This window comes from Trichechus manatus, unplaced genomic scaffold (genome assembly GCF_000243295.1).
Source record: "Trichechus manatus latirostris isolate Lorelei unplaced genomic scaffold, TriManLat1.0 scaffold00027, whole genome shotgun sequence".
NCBI lineage: Eukaryota > Metazoa > Chordata > Mammalia > Sirenia > Trichechidae > Trichechus > Trichechus manatus.
Genome location: NW_004443963.1, coordinates 19,912,954 through 19,930,501, shown reverse-complemented (window position 1 = coordinate 19,930,501; position 17,548 = coordinate 19,912,954). Strand labels below are relative to the sequence as shown.

The 17,548-nt window shown below is 46.8% G+C and overlaps 1 protein-coding gene across 1 annotated transcript in view; it reads right to left on the bottom strand.

The window, feature by feature from the left end:
• Positions 1–17,548, bottom strand: part of ZC3H7B (zinc finger CCCH-type containing 7B) — a 55,621-nt gene that overhangs the window by 37,140 nt on the left and 933 nt on the right. The window lies entirely within an intron of this gene.

Below are 17,548 nucleotides of genomic sequence, written 5' to 3'. Positions count from 1 at the left end.
AGAATCCAGGGGCCATGCTTTCCTGGGTTCCTCCAGTCTCAGTCAGACCATTAAGTCTGGTCTTTTACTAGAATTTGAGTTCTGCACCCCACCTTTCTCCTGCTCCATTCAGGACTCTCTATTGTGTTCCCTGTCAGGGCAGTCACTAGTGGTAGCCAGGCACTATCTAGTTCTTCTGGTCTCAGGCTGATGGAGTCTCTGGTTTATGTGGCCCTTTCCATCTCTTGGGCTAATACTTTCCTTGTGTCTTTGGTGTTCTCTGTTCTCCTTTGCTCTAGGTGGGCTGGGACTAATTGATGCATCTTAGATGGCCGCTTGCAAGCTTTTAAGACCCCAGATGCCACTCACCAAAGTAGTATGCAGAACATTTTCTTAATAAGCTTTGTTATGCCAATTGACCTAGATGTCCCCTGAAAGCATGGTCCCCAAACCCCTACCCCTGCTACTCTGTCCCTCAAAGTGTTTGACTGTATTCAGGAAACTTCTTAGCTTTGGTTTAGTCCAGTTGTGCTGACTTCTCCTGTAGTGTGTGCTGTCCTTCCCCTCACCTAAGGTAATTCTTATCTACTATCTAGTCAGTAAATAACCCTCACCCTCCCTCTCCATCCTCATAACCATCAACGAATGTTTTCTTGGGAAGAGGATTTTTATAGGTAGTTAGAAGGTCATTTGTTCTTAGCTAAGAGGGACATGAACTTGAAGGCGAGGACTGTGCCTGTCTTGTCTCTGCCCCAGTGGCCGCATGGACCCCGAGCTGACTGAGAGGGCACAGGCAGCTGGGGGGTGCTTGGCAGAGGAACAAGGAGCTTGTAGGCCAAACAAACCTCCAGAAACAGATGACTCATTGCTTTCTGAAGAAAAAAGTTCAAGGAGAAAACTGAGGTCTAGATCTGCCGAGGACCCCACTGCCAGACTCCAACTCCTGTAATTCCAGAAAGGGTCCTGCAGGCCCCTGACCTATTCTTTTGCTTTCATACTGGATCTGCCTCAAATGAGGTCTCCCTAGAAACGCAGCCGTGAATTAAGGAATCAACAGGGAATCATTCCCTCAATGTATATGCACAGTATGTGACTACATACAACACTAAACTTCTATCAGGCAAAGACCATAAATGAAGTTATTAGAAATGACAAAGTGAGGGGAAAAAATATATATCTATTTATATACACATACATACATATGTACGTATATACACACATAGCCATGATATACAAAATCAACAAAAGAGCCCTGGTAGTACAGTGGTTAGCTCGGCTGCTAACTGAAAGGTCAGCAGTTCAAACCTACCAGCTGCTTCATGGGAGAAAGATGTGGCAGTTTGCTTCTGTAAAGATTTACAGACTTGGAAACCCCAGGGGGCAGTTCTACTCTGTCCTCTATGGTCAGGATGAGTCAGAATCAACTCAGCGGCAACAGGTTTATAAATCAATAAGGGGAAGAAAACATCTCCCAGTTGACAAAGTATAATGCAGTTCTTAAAGAGAATAAATCTTGGTGTCTGTTATAGATTGAATTCTGTCCCACCCCTAAATTTATGCTGAAGTCCTTATCCTGTACCTGTGAATGTGACCCTGTTTGGAAATAGGGTCTTTGAAGATGTTATCAGTTAACATGGTCATGAGGAAGTAGGGTGGGTCCTTATCCAACCTGAGTGACGTCCCATAAAAGAGACCCAGAGAGACAGAGGGAAGATTGCCACATGACGACAGGGGCAGAGAACGAAGTATGCTGCCACAAGCTACGGAACATCTGGGCCTAAAGAAGCTGGGACAGACAGGAAAGGATCTTCTTCTAGAGCTTTCAGAGAGAACATGGCTCTGCTGACACCTTGAATTCCGACTAGTAGCCTCCAGAATTGTGAGACAATAAATCTCTATTGTTTAAAGCCACCCACTTTGTGGTACTTTAATATGGCAGCATTTGTTTTACCACAATTAAAAAAAAAAAAAGATGAACAAAGAACATAAACAGGAAATTCACAGGAAATATAAATCATTAAGAAAAGATACTCAAACTCACTGATAAAACAACCACATGTTAAAACACCAAGATGTGCCATTTCACTATGAGACTAACATAAGGGACAGCACCTAGGGGATGAGGGTGGAGAAACTGGCACAGAGCATGAACTGGTATGTCTTTGTCGAGCAATTTAGCAAATCTACCAAAATGAGCAGGGCAGGCCCTTCGGCTGCCTACCCACCAGCCAGTCTCCAATCCTCCCCTCCAGCACAGCCTCAATACTGTTCCTTCCCCAGTTACTCAGGTGAATCTTCACTGGTCTAAGCCAATCATAATGGTCCTTGCCCCTTCCCAGTGACTGGTTTAGGCATGGGCATGTGACATAAACCTGGCCAATGAAACAGAAGGACAAGTCTGAAACAGGAGGACAAGTCTGCTCAAGGGCTTCTAGGAAAGGTTTTCTTCACTCTTAAAATGAGACAGAAGAAACAGTCTCCATTTCTGCCACTGTATGCCAGAGGGTAATAGTAAGATAAACACACTGGTGGTGGCAGAGCAAAACAATGGAAAGAGCAAGGTGTCTAATGACATGTGACCCATTAAATCCAATGAGCCTGGAACTGCCTTGCCTCATTTACGTGAGATGATAAACTCCATAATTGTTTCAGCCACTGGAGATGGGAATTCTGTTACTTGCAGCCAGAAGCCTTCTAAACGATAAAATATCCTTTCACTTTGACCCAGAAATTTCACTTCCAAGAATCTAACCTGCCCAAATCCTCATACTTGATTATATTTGCAAAGTGATGCATTATTTTTTAAAATTTTTTAATTATTTATTGTGCTTTAAGTGAAAGTTTACAGTTCAAGTTAGTTTCTCATACAAAAATATATACACACATTGTTATGTGACCCTAGTTGCTCTCCCTATAACGTAACAGCACACTCCTCCTTTCCACCCAGAATTTCCCATGTCCATTCAACCACCTCCTTTCCCTTTCTGCCTTCACATCTCGCCTACAGACAGGAGCTGCCCATTTAGTCTCATGTATCTACTTGAGCTAAGAAGCACACTCTTCACGAGTATCATTTTACGTCTTATAGTCCAGTCTAACCTTTGTTTGAAGACTTGGCTTTGGGAATGGTTTTAGTTTTGGGCTAAGAGAGAGTCCGGGGGCCATGCTTTCCAGGGTACCTTCAGTCTCAGTCAGACCATTAAGTCTGGTCCTTTTACCAGAATTTGAGTTGTGCATCCCACTTTTCTCCTGCTCTTTCAGGGACTCTCTGTTGTATTCCCTGTCAGGAGAGTCATTGGTGGTGGCCAGGTACCATCAAGTTCTTCTGGTTTCAGGCTGATGGAGTCTCTGGTTTATGTGGCCCCTTCTGTCTCTTGGGCTAATATTTTCCTTGTGTCTCTGGTGTTCTCCGTTCTCCTTTGCTCTAGGTGGGTTGGGACTAACTGATGCATCTTAGATGGCCACTCGCTAGTTTTTAAGACCCCAGACGCCACTCACCAAAGTAGGATGCAGAACATTTTCTTAATAATAAACTTTATTATGCCAATTGATCTAGATGTCCCCGGCAACCATGGTTGGGATGTATTATTTTTAAGAGTAAAAAATCAGAAGCAAGCTTAATGTCTATCAGTAAAGGATCGGTTAAATAAATTATTGTCTATTCATACCAAGGAATACAATGAAGTTAATGAATCTCTATGTATTGCCATGGAGATGCCATCATACAACCATACATGGTTGAGGAACACGAAAAAGCAGATTTCAAACACTTTGTGCTATATGATCCTATTGGTGTACAATGTGTGTTTACATACAAAGAAGCGCTCTGAAAGAATATTCTCCAATTTAATGGGTTCTCTCTGGGGACAGGGATTTGCTAAGGATACTATATGCTTTCCTTTTTGCTTTATATACCTCAGCATGGTTTGGACTTTTTGCACAAAGAATTATTCTTATAATTTTAAAAGCAAAATGAGGTGATTGACTTGAAGCCAACCCATTTTAAATCGGGTGCTCTAGATCTGCCAAAATGTCAATGAGCCGTTCTTCCCAAGAAAAAGACAAAACCACTGACCCGCAAACCGTGAAGGAGAAACACGTTTTCTTTCACCTTGGGGAAGGGTTTGAAGATGACAGAATTCTAGAGACTCAGATCTTTATCATTTTGGCAGGGACTGTGCCAGCCTCTTCAAAATCTCCATGCCTGGCCCTATGCTTGGCACACAGCAAGTGTTCAGTAAACGATATGAAAATGAACGAATGGATATCAACTCATTCGAATCAGCCATTGCACAGATAAGAATGAATGAATGAACATTGAATAAATGATAAAGACTGACACCCAGAGAAATGAATAATCAGCTAATATGAACATTTGCTGAGTGGTTACCATGTGCCACGGACTGTCATGATCACTTTACATGTAACAGTTAAGGCTCACACAATAATCCTGTGAGATACTATTATCATCTCCATTTTGCAGAGGAGGAAATGGAGGCACAGGGAAGTTAAATGACTTGTCTAAGGTCACACAGCTGGTACGTGGGGAGCTGAGATTCAAACCCTGGCAGCCTGGCCCCAGGGCCCATGCACATCACCATCGCCACTACTATCTCCCATTAAACAGCAGACCGGGCCCCAGGACCCCTCAATCTATCACATGCTCAAGTATCCCCCACCCCAAAATAATCCCCTCCCCTGACCCAAATCCCCTTCTGACTATTGAACAATCTCTCTTCTCTTTCTGGGTCACACTTTGTGAAAGAGTTGTCTACGCTAACCGTCTCCATGTCCTCACCTTCCATGCAACTCCCCAACTCACAGCAACACGGCTCCCACACCACCGGAATGGTGGTGGCCAAGGGTCCTTCCCATCCCAGGTACCTTCTAGTTGCTGAGTCCAGTGAAAGAACTCCTCTCTTCCCGGACTCTCGGCTGTACCTGCCACTTCCTGCGCTCTGGGAGGGGTCCTCCTCACACCTCTCTGAATGTTCCTGCTTCATCTCCTGCTCCTCGTCCTCCGTCCAGCTCTCAAGATCAATGCTCCTGAGCTTCCATTTGAGGGACAGTGCTCCTGCTCTCCTTGCTCTACACACTCTCCCCAGATGAGCTCTTGCGTTTTTAAGATCTCATGAGCATGTCAATGACTCACAAATCTAGCCCTTCCTCCAGGCCTACCCCCTCCCCGGTATATCAGACTCATAGCTCTTCTCTCTGGGCAGTGCTACCTGGATGTCCAGTGCCCAGGTTGCCTGTAACTCCATGCCTGTCCTTATCCTCGGCCCTCTACCTGGAATGCCCTCTCCTACACATACCTAGCCAACTCCTACTCATCCTTTAAGACCCAGCTCAAATGTCACTCTGTCCAGAAAGTCCCTCTGGTGTCTATCCCAGCTGGGTTGAGCATTCCAACAAATAAATACATTTCCAACTTAACTCGGCATCTTTCCCCCAGTCCTGCTCCTCCTCCATTACCCACCGGACTCTGTTCACTCTGACTTTCATGCCGTTCTCAGTCAATCTCCAATTCCTTTTACCTTTACCTCCTAAACATTTCTCCCTCCATCTCCACCACCATGGCTCTCTCTCCCTCATCATCTCTTGCCAGCAGTCTCCAATGAGCCCTCTCCAATCTGCTCCCATTCTGTTGTGAGGATATCTGCTTAACACATAGGTCACACTCTGCCCAAAACCCTTACACACACACACACACACAGGTTAAAAAAACAAATGCAGGTTAAAAAAACAGAATAAGCTCCGTAGCCTAGTCAGCAGTAATGTATCAATGCAAATTTCCTGGTATTGATATTATACTACAGCTATATAAAATGTCACCACTAGGGGAAGTTGGGTAAAGGGTACATGGGACTCTGTACTATGCCTGCAACTTCCTGTGAGTCTATCATTATTTGAAAATAAAAAGTTAAAACAACACCTTCCATGTTAAAACAAAACCGTCCATGTCTCCCCATTCCGGAAGGACAAAGTCCAAGTTCCTCATCCCGGCCTGGCCTGGCCTCCCTTCCGGCCCCATGGCCCAGCCTGGAATGTTACACTTCAGCAATGACGGCTTCCCATTCAAGTGGCACCTTTTGTCTGAAGCATGCGTCACACCCACTAATTTCCACCCTGGCTTCTTGAAGGCTCAGCTGAAATGGCTGCTCTACCAGAAAGCCTTCCTTCTCTGGCTCCCACCCTAGCACAGCACCCAAGCTCACCACAATCCTCACACTTACCCTACCTAGTTAATTGAAATTACACATTTATGTCCCCGTGCCTCCCTAAACTAAGAACTCCTAGAAGGCAGACGCTGCATCTGATTCACCTCTGGGCAGCACAGAGAAACCTGTTCTGTGCTCAGGAAACCTAATCTGAGTAGACAGAGTCTCACAGATCCTAAATAATTGTAAAGATGCTAATGAGATCAGCTATCAATCATGAAGCACTTTCTCTTCCCAGGTATTGTTTTAATGTTTTAAATACAACACATAGTCTTCACAGCACTTATGAGAAAGTACTATTCTTACCCTCATTTTACAGATGAGGAAACCGAGGCACAAGGACGTAAAGCAACCTGCCAGGGTTACACAGCTAGGAAGTGACAGAGCTGGGATTTGAACCCTGGCAGTGGGACTCTGAAGCCCATGCTCTCTCTGTGGCCTCCCAACCCAACAGTGCTCCCCTATACCCATCCAGAGGCCTCCAGCCTCACCCCACTCCACCCACATCATCCCAACTCTACCCACCCTGGACTCACCTGCCCCAGATTTAATTAAAGAACAGCTGTTGGCCCAGGCCACAGACACAATCCACACCAAATGAATACTACCTGAGGTAATGTCATCTCCAAAGATGCCTGGCACCTCTCCTGACACACCCTGCCCTTAATGGCTTACTCAGAGAGACCAGGGAGGGTTTCATTCCACTATCCCTGACCCACAGCAACCCACGTCTACATCTATCCCTTCCCGCAGTCCTTACGCACCATGTCTGTCCACCTGAGGACCTTGTGCTCCAAGGAGGCTGGGCAGAGCCTCAGCTTATTTCTGGTGACAACCTGCTGCGTATTAAGCGCCTTCTGTGGCAGGAGCCCACAGGTAGCATACAGGAGTCCGTGGACTTGGATGGGAAAACATTTACCTCTTTACGTTCACTAACTGCTCCCTGAAAGTTAGCATTCCCTTCGATTATGAATGCAGGCAACACACCACAGTAGTGCCAGTGTGTGACCTGTGATCTGTCACCACTAGAAATCACAGCTACTTTCAATTACTGCAGATGTAACAAAACAGCAATCATGCTTATCACAGCTTCAAACTTATGGTACTTACTAGACTCAATGGGAATTCCAGAACACTTATTGTGCTCATGAGGAACCTGTACATAAATCAAGAGGCAGTCGTTTGAACAGAACAAGGGGATACTGCGTGGTTTAAAGTTAGGAAAGGTGTGTGTCAGGGCTGTATCCTTTCACCATACTTATTCAGTCCATATGCTGAACAAATAATCTAAGAAACTGGACCACATGAAGAAGATTGGGGCATCAGGATTGGAGGAAGACTTATTAACAACCTGCGTTATGCAGAGGACACAACCTTGCTTGCTGAAAGTGAAGAGGACTTGAAGCACTTACTGACGAAAATTAAAGACCACAGCCCTCAGTATGGATCACACCTCAACATAAAGAAAACAAAAATCCTCACAGCTGGGACCAATAAGCAACATCATGATAAACACAGAAAAGACTGAAGTTGTCAAGGATTTCATTCTACTTGGATCCATGATCAACACCCATGGAAGCAGCAGTCAAGAAATCAAACGACTTATTGCACTGGGCAAATCTGCTGCAAAAGACTTCTTTAAAGTATTAAAAAGCAAAGATGTCACCCTGAAGACTAAGGTGCGCCTGACCCAAGCCATGGTGTTTTCAATCACCTCATATGCATGCAAAATCTGGATAATGAATAAGGAAGACCGAAGAAGAATTGATGCCTTCGAATTATGTGCTGGCAAAGAATACTGACTATACCATGGCCTGCCAGGAGAACAAACAAATCTGTCTTGGAAGAAGCACAACCAGAATGCTCCTTAGAAGTGAGGATGGCCCAGAACTAAAACAATATCTGAGGCCAACTCTTCAGACAGGGATTGGACAGGACTGTGGGAGATAAAGTGATACTCGTGAGGAGTGTGCCTCTTAGCTCAAGTAGATACAAGAGACTAAACAGGCAGCTTCTGTCCGGAGGTGAGATGGGAAGGCAGAGAGGGTTAGGAGCTGGTTGAATGGAATGAGGAATCAGGGGTGGAAGGAGGAGTGTGCTGTCACAGTATGGAGAGAGCAATTAGGGTCACATAACAATGCATGTATACATTTTTGTAGAGACTAACTTGAAATGTAAATTTCATTTAAACTACAACAATAAACAAACAAACAACAAAAAAAGAAGTGAGGATGGCAAGACTACGTCTCACATACTTTGGACATGTTATCAGGAGGGATTAGTCCCAGAGAAGGCCATCATGCTTGGTAAAGTAGAGGGTCAGCGAAAAAGAGTAAGACCCTCAACAAGATGGACTGACACAGTGGCTGAAACAATGGGCTCAAGCATAACAATGATTGTGAGGATGGTGCAGGACCAGGCTGTGTTTCATTCTGTTGTACATAATGTGGCTATGAGTCGGAACCAACTCGACGGCACCTAACAACTAGACTCATCGGAGTCAACTCCATGGCAACTAACAACAACAACAAAGAAGCACAGCTGAAGTTCAAGAGAATTGGTTTCCCTTTCATCTTGTGTATTTTACCTCATGCATTTAAGAACACTCAGAGAAGGTGGCCATGGGCTTCCTGATGGATCCACGGAGCAGAGAATGTTTAGAAGCCTAGCTCTAAGGAATCAGATTATTTATCCTCCAATAATCTCCAAGGTAGGTGTTATCTCCATTTTCCACAGGAAAAGAGAGAGGTTTGGAGAACTCGGTGGCTTGCCCAAGGCCACGCTGCTGCTAAGGAAGAAAGCTGAGCTGCCCCAGTCTCGCTCAAAAGCCACCTGCAGAAGGAATGTGAGCTGGAATGCCCACAGGCCTCAGCGACCTGCAGTTCTGTGTTCAACTGGCCACCTTGAACAGAAACCAAAGTTCAGGAGACGTCCCCAGGCTGCCCCCAGCCTCCCCACCACAAGCTGAACTCAGAGTCAGCAGCAAAGCATCATCCTCCTCTCTCTGGCCTCGCGTTCTAGTTACAAAGGGCTTCTACTTTGATAATCTTCTTTCCCTCCCAACAACTCGGGGCCAACCTGCACAGAAACTGACAGTGAGCTCAAAGAGGCAGGGGCCCTGCTGAGGCCATGCGGCCCCAGCCCAGTGGGCCGAGTTCACCCATGTCTCTGTCTCTGGTGCCCAGGATCCTACTCCTCTATCCCAACCGCTGGATATGGTGCTCAGGGGAGATGTTTCAAAAATAGCCCCCTCCCTCACCTCCAATAACAGAAGTTCATTGTACACCCTTGGAAATTATAAGCTGGTTATATATAAAAAACAAAGCAGAAGTCACCCAGAGTCCCACAGCCTAACTGTGGAGCGCTTGCTTTCTTTTGGGCAATTGAAGAACTCAGCATCCTTGTGGCTACAACCTCCCAGGCATCGAGGGGAGTCGGCCAGACCTGGGTTCAAGTCCCAGCACCGGCCCACACTAACTTTCAGGTCACTTCTCTGAGCCTCAATTTTGTCATGTGCAAGATGAGGCTGATGAGGGCTGCCTTGCAGGATGGTTTTGAGGGTTTATGAAGCATGCCTCCCCGAGAGGGACCCAAAACTCGTGTTCCTGCTGAACTGAGAACCCAGAAACACAACCACTGGCAGCACCAAGATGATTCTGCTGGTACCTTTCACTCAGGCAACGCTGATCTCTTTGTAGTCTCTGTCTAGGCCATGCCTTTTGGCCCAGGACCATTTTATGGCCAACCTGATACCATCATTCATTTATTTCACAAATGCCCACCCACTTCTGTGTGCCAGGGCTCTGCCAGGTGCTGGGGAAGAACATTAGTAAGGTCCCTGCCCTCACAGAGCTTGTAGTCCAGGGTCGGGAGACATACAGGTCAGTGTTAAATAAACAAAACAAGTAAAGATAGAGATAATTACAAAAAAACTAGAACAGCAGGGAGTGATGGGAGCTTAGGGAAGTCTCTTCAGGGGCATTTAAGAGAGTCAGTCATGGCTTACTGGCTTGACAGAGAGTGGAGAAACCCTGAGAATATGGCCCTGGACATCCTTTTGGCTCAGGAATAAAGCCACTCCCGGGGTTCACCCTTTAACCAAAGATTAGACAGGCCCATAAAACAAAACGAGACTAAAGGTGCACACCAGCCCAGGGACAAGGACTGGAAAGTAGGAGGGGACAGGAAAGCTGGTGATAGGGAAACCAAGGTCAAGAAGGAAGAGTGCTGACATGTCGTGGGGCTGTTAACCAATGTCATAAAACAATATGTGTACTGTTTAAAGAGAAGCTAGTTTGTTCTGTAAACCTTCATCTAAAGGACAATTTAAAAAAAAACTAAAGGATCAGCTGAGCCAAAAAGAGTCAATCATGGGAAGAGGAGGAGGTGGGGTAGGAGTGCACCAGGGTACTGCAGAGGCACTCGCCGTGGGGTGGAAACATGCCTAGAACAGGCCAGTGTGACTGCGGTCCTGGGAGTGAGGGCGAGGCAAGTGGGACCTAGGTGTGAGGGGCAGGACAAGGCTGTCACAGGGAGCTACACACAGGTTACACTGGCGAACCAGGGATGAGTTCCACCAATGTGAGGCCGCCTATGTGAGGAACCACTACAAGGTCTTCAGCAGAGGAGTGACTGGCCTCATTTAAATCTCGAGATATCCCTTTGTCAGCTGTGTGGAAGATGGAGGACAAGAGGAAAAGAAAGATTAGTTAGAAGGCTACTGGAGTTGTCCAGGCCTGGATCAGAGTGGACAAAAGAGAAGATTCAGGAACATTCTAGAGATTATTAAACGCTCATGACAACCACAACTATCACCTCACACAAGAAGGTCTTCACAGCTTTCAAAGTACCTTCACTGGACCCTCACAGCACATCTCAGGCAGACGAGACTGGATCAGCACGGCCATTTCACAGACGGGAGACTGAGGCCAAGAATGATGAAATGATGCAGCCCCAGGTCACACAGCCAGAGTGTGCTGGAGTTGGGAATGAACTCGGGACTTTGGACTCCCTGCCCTATGCTCCACCTGTGGGGGGACAGGGCACCAAATGGAATGCTCTCGGAAATCAGAGCACAGATGAACATGGAGATCTCTGAAAGCCCCAAAGGGTCACAGCCTCAATCTTCCTGCAGCCCCCAAAGAAAGTGCCCAATGAACGTATGGTGCCAATCCTCACATTTCAGAAACACAAAACAACAGTAGACGTGGCTTTTGGTCTCAAGAAATCTGATACCTGTTATCTTTCCAAGTCACACCGTGGACAGGCTATCAAGAGCCGAGGGCCTGCATCCCAGGCTCGCTGTGTGACCCCTCTGAACCTTGGTTTCTTTCTTCTGAAAAACAAGTATACCTCTTACCTCACAGAATCGTCGTGAGAATTAAGTGAAAGACTGTGGCACAAGCACCACACAAACGTTAGTGATAACTAGGATTTTCCAGACAGATAAGAAAAAAGCTTTGTGGAGACTAGAAGTAACTTGAAGGCATCTCTCCTGCGTGCCAGCTAAGATCTCGCACTCTGGATCCCACAGGCCTGGCTCTATCCAGCCCCCTGCTCTACCCCAGCTGTGTGATCTTGGATGTGTTTACTTCATCTCTCTGAGCCTCAGTCTCATCTGCAAAATGGGGCTGCTACTCTTAGTTGTTGTTGTTGTTGTTAGCTGCCGTCGAGTCGGTTCCCACTCACAGCAACCCTATGTACAACAGAACAAAACACTGCCCGGTCCTGCGCCATCCTCATAATTGTTATTATGTCTGGGTCAATTGTTGAAGCCACTGTGTCAATCCATTTCATTGAGGGTCTTCCTCTCTTTCACTGACCCTCTACTTTACCATGCATGATGTCCTTCTCCAGGGACTGGTCCCTTCTGATAACATGTCCAAAGTATGTGAGATGAAGTCTCGCCATCCTCACTTCTAAGGAGCATTCTGGCTGTCTTCTTCCAAGACAAATTTGTTCATTCTTCTGGCAGTCCATGGTATATTCAATGTGCTTCGCCAACAGCACAATTCAAAGGCATCAACTAAGTGTTCCTTATCCACTTTGTCCCTCAATTTCCTCATCTGTAAAATGGGATAATAAGAGCATCTATCTCATATGGAAGGAGCCCTGGTGGCACGATGGTTAAGTGCTTGGCTGCTAATTGAAAGATTGGCAATTCGAACCCACCAGCAGCACCACAGGAGAAAAGACCTGGCAATCTGTTCCTCTAAAGATTACAGCCTAGGAAACCCTATGGAGCAGTTCTACTCTGGCCTATAGGGTCATTTTGAGTTGGAATCAACTCAACTGCACAGAACAATAACAGCAATAAGTGTTCCAGCCTCAAAGAGTTGTTATTTTCAGTAAGACAATACACAAAAAGTGCCAAGCACAGTGCCTAGCACATAGTAAGTTAAATACATGGGTGGTGGGGGGAGGCTACGGTTGTTCTTACCACCATTACCTGCGAGCCCAGTGTCTCAGCGTCTGCTCTGGGGCTCGGGAATTGCTGTTGAAGGGAAGTCAACTACAGGTGGGCTCTGAATGCAGAAATGCTGCTGCCCCTACCCTGCCAACCGGATAGGTAAAGAGCGCTACCATACCGGCAGAAGTTATCAGATGCTCGCAAAGAAACAGACTCACCAGGGGACATAAATAAGGTAGGAAGGAGCCCCGTAGCTGGTGATGACAGGGAAAGGAACGTGAGCCTGTTTTCCATGGGCCATTAAAGGTGCTGACAGGAGCTGGCTTCTGTGGAGGCTCCTGGGGGCTGACACCTAGTAGTCACTTCATCAACCCAGCTCCTCTTGGGGCTGCAGCCAGACTCCCTCCACGGACACCTCCACCTTCTGTGGTCTGAACAGCGCTCAGCTGACCACTGCTGGCCTCTCAGTCTCTTCTTCCTCTCCTTCCCTCTTGGCCAGATTCAGGCCTACACTAGGCCAGACCGAGCCAGACCACCAGGGTTTGCGTTCCAACTCTGACACTTAAGCTGTGCCACAGTCTCTTCATCTGTAAAATGTGGAAACTAGAGTTATCTGTTATAAAGATTTAATAAGCCAATCTAGGGAAAAGCGCTCAGAGCGGGGCCTGGCTACGAGGTAACTGCTGGATCAGTGTGTGCAAACTGACAAAAATTTTAAAATCCCCTAGTTCCTCTCTCACCTGAGTCTCCTACCCATCCCAGGGTACTGGGCTTCTCCCACAGATTACTATCAAACAGCATCAAATCTCAAGGCTCTTGTTCAGAAGGGGAAACTGAGGTCCAGAGAATCAAAGGGATCATGCAGGGAAACAGAGCCTGACTTAAACCCAAACTCATACCTGCCCCCCCATACTGTGCTGTACCAGCTGACCTACCCCTTCCCTTCTCTACACTCGCCTGCTGTTATGGATTGAATTGTGTTCCCCAGAAATATGTGTTGCAAATCCTAATCCCTATACATGTGGAAAAAGTACAGCCAAAATGCTCCTTAGAATTGAGGATGGCGAGACTTTGTCTCACATACTTTAGACATGTTATCAGGAGAGACCAGTCCCTGGAGAAGGACCTCATGCTTGGTAAAGCAGAGGGTCAACAAAAGAGAGGAAAACCCTCAACGAGATGGACTGACACAGTGGCTGCAACAATGGGCTCAAGCATAACAACGACCGGGCAGTCTTCGTTCTGTTGCACATAGGGTTGCTATGAGTCGGAACCAACTCGATGGCACCTAACAACAACAACATACATGTAGATACAATCACATCTGGGAATAGGGTTTTCTTTGTTACGTTAATGAGGCCTTATCAGTATAGAGTGTGTCTTAAGTCAATCACTTCTGAAATATAAAAGGAGCAGCTTAGGCACGGCAGCAAGCAAGGACAAACTGGGAAAGACTTATGCCACCTGGAGACGGCCAAGGAACAAGAAGCTGGAAAGAGACAAGGACCTTCTCCCAGAGTGAAAGCCTTCGCCTAGAGCCAGTGCCCTGGATTCAGATTTCTAGCCTCCTAACTGTAAGAAAATAAATTTCTGTTCATTAAAGCCACCCACGTGTGATATTTCTGTTATAGCAGCACAAAGAATCTAAGACACCTGCCTTGCCTGCGTCAGTGCCTCTGCTCAGAACGTCCTTTCTCTGGCCTTTCTCCACCCATGTTTTATATGCTCAAACGGCACTTCTTGGAAGACCTTCCATTCCTAGGCAAAATAAACTTTCCTCCTCTTCACTGGGGCGTAATTCAATTGGACAACATAATGACTGAGCCCATGGCACCTCCACTGGTGACTAAGACAGACTAGGATTCACAAGGGATGAATCAGACTCAGTCCTTGTCCTTGTCATTCGTATTTGTCTCTTCCCCAAGCTACAACCTCCTCCAGGGCAGCGGGCCAGGCCCTGGCAGGCACGAAAGAACTGAACTTACTAAGATCTCTATGCTCAGGACTCATTCCTCCTTCCAGAAACCTACTGAGAACACCTGCACCAGGCCACAGGGTCCTGGGATGCTGAGCTAGTTCAGTAGAACTCCTTGGCCTTGGGGAGCCTGTTGACCTTTTAGCTTGAGCCCCCATCCAAGTGTATTTGCTGATTCAGGACCCCTGGGCCCTGTTCTTATCTACATATTTGAGACAGAGGGGGTTACAGGAGGCAGGGGGCATAAACACACAACAGTCACACAGGCCTGGGCTCAAACTCAGCTGGGTGACCATGGGCTGGCCACAGTTTCTTCCTCTGTGAAATGGAGATAATAACGCTACTGTAAAAAATAGAAAGAATGTTGGTCGGAGCCCTGGTGGCACAGTGGTTAAGAGCTACAGCTGCTAACCAAAAGGTCAGTAGTTCAAACCCAGCAGCCGCTCCTGGGAAACCCTATGGGGCAGTTCTACTCTGTCCTATAGGGTCGCTGCGAGTCAGAGTTGACTTGATGGCCAACAGGTTTGGTTTTTGGTTTTGGTCAGTTGGTCAGCGTCCAACACAGAAGCAATTGTGGCTAGTCCTGGAAATCTGTTCCTTTTCCACCTAGGCCTTGCCTCCCCATTCTTTCAAACTCAAGTTCCTAACTTTTCCAGGTTATCCTTACTCTGAGCTCTCTCTCTTCTCAACTCCCACTACACTGACCCCAGCATTGAATGTTTCCTTGTTCTCTCATTGGTTCAATCACTACAGTAAACCTTCTTTTTCCAGTCAGACTATAAGTGACAAACCCAATTCCAAGACTAGTAAATCGTCAGCATACCACACAGAATCTTGTCCTGCTCACGTGAGGAGGTTGAAAAATAACTTGCTAAGGTAGCCCACCACCACCTGTCAGTTTGTCATACTGTAGTAGCTTGCACGTTGCTGGAAGTTATGCTGCTGGTATTTCAAATACCAACAGGGTCACCCATTGTGGATATTCTAGACTAGAAAGAAAGGCCTGGTGATCTACTTTCAAAAATTAGCCAATGAAAACCCTACAGATCGCAACAGAATACTGTCCGATATAAACATCTAGCTCAACTGGCATAACATAGTTTACAAAGAAAATGTTCTACATTCTACTTTGGTGAGTAGCATCTGGGGTCTTAAAAGCTTGGGAGCTGCCATCTGAGATACTCCACTGGTCTCACCCTGTCAGGAGCAAGGGAGAATGAAGAAAACTGAAGACACAAGGGAAAGATTAGTCCAAAAGACTAATGGACCACAACTACCACAGCCTCTACCAGATTGAGTCCAGCACAACTAAATGGTGCCTGGCTACCACCATTGACTTCTCTGACAGGGATCACAATGGAGGGTCCTGGACAGAGCTGGAGAAAAATGTAGAACAAAATCCTAACCCCCCAAAAAAAAGACCAGACTTACTGGCCTGACAGACGCTGGAAAATCCCGAGGGTATGGCCTCCGGACACCCTTTTGGCTCAGTAATGAAGTCATTCCTGAGGTTCACCCTTCAGCCAAAGATTACACAGGCCCATAAAACAAAATGAGACTAAAGGGGCACACCAGCCTAGGGGCAAGGACTAAAAGGCAGGAGGGGACAGGAAACCTGGTGATTGGGAACCCAAGGTCGAGAAGGGAGAGTGTTGACATGTCGTGGGATTGGTAACCATCGTCACAAAACAATATGTGTACTAATTGTTTAATGAGAAGCTAGTTTGTTCTGTAAACCTTCATCTAAAGTACAATTAAAAAAAAAAAAAGAATATCGTCCAATATAGTGCTGGAAGATGAACGCCCTAGGTTGGAAGGTACTACACAATGGCCACAACAATGGACTTGGATAATGAAGATGGAACAGGACCAGGCAATATTTTGCTTGGTTATACATGGGGTCACCATGAGTCAGAGCTGACTGGCGACAGCTAACAACAACAACAAAGGAAGGCCAGGGGAAGGGTGAAGATTTGTAGTCAGAAAACCAAGCGGGAATCCTAGCTCTGTTCTGTGACTTTTCAGTAAGACATTCAATTCTCTAAGCCTCAGGTTTCTCCTCTGGAAAATGAGGACTGAAAGATCTGACATGGTTGCTATGGAGGGCAGATGAGGCAGCATGTGTAAAAGTCCTTTTGTTATAAACTATGAAGTGCCATTTAAGGGGTTTGTATTTTCGTAAAATCCACCTTCCTGGACACAGGTTTCTGCTTCCCAGCTTAAGGTACCGCCACGCCCCAAACCTGCTCCAACTGCATTTGGCCAAGGCATCATTTCTAGCTCCAGAAGACCACAGCCGGTATAGTTGTATGGGGGTGGGGTGGGGAGTCTTGGTAGTAGAACTGAAGATTCCACTAGAATTTTGTGTCCACCACAGTTGCTAGATGTACTATAATTACATTTGTGTGAAAATTCAAGGATCTGCATTCTGCTATTTTCATCAGACTCGAACTGCAGGTGCTGAGGAAAATGGCAAGCAGTTGGGGTTCACAGTGCTGACTAGCAACCCCAGAAAAATGAAACCCCTGACCATGCCCTCAGCCCCCACCCCGGGGCCCAGCCCCCTTTTCCAGCCCCCAGATTCCCCACCCTTCCCCATTAATGCCATGCTGGCACCACAGCTGTCAGGGTCCTTCTGGGTGAACCGTTTCCCCCTCTGGGAAAACTGCTTTGTCTCTGTGAAAGACCCCCAAAGCCAGACATCTTATAAACACCCGAGCCAGACACATTTTAAAGAAAAATAAAATAGAAAAACAGAAGAGGGAGCAGGCCCAAGAGAGGACCCCGATGGCTGCTGAGGGCACGAGGGGGACCGAGGGTGGGCTTAGTGGCTCCCGGGCAGCCACCCCGCGGGGGTGCACGCCCCAGGCGCGGGAACTCGACGCCCGCAGGCCCCGTGAGCTCCCCACTAAGCGACGGCCCGGCAGGCCGCCGCGTCGAGACGTATTCGGCGACCGGAAATGG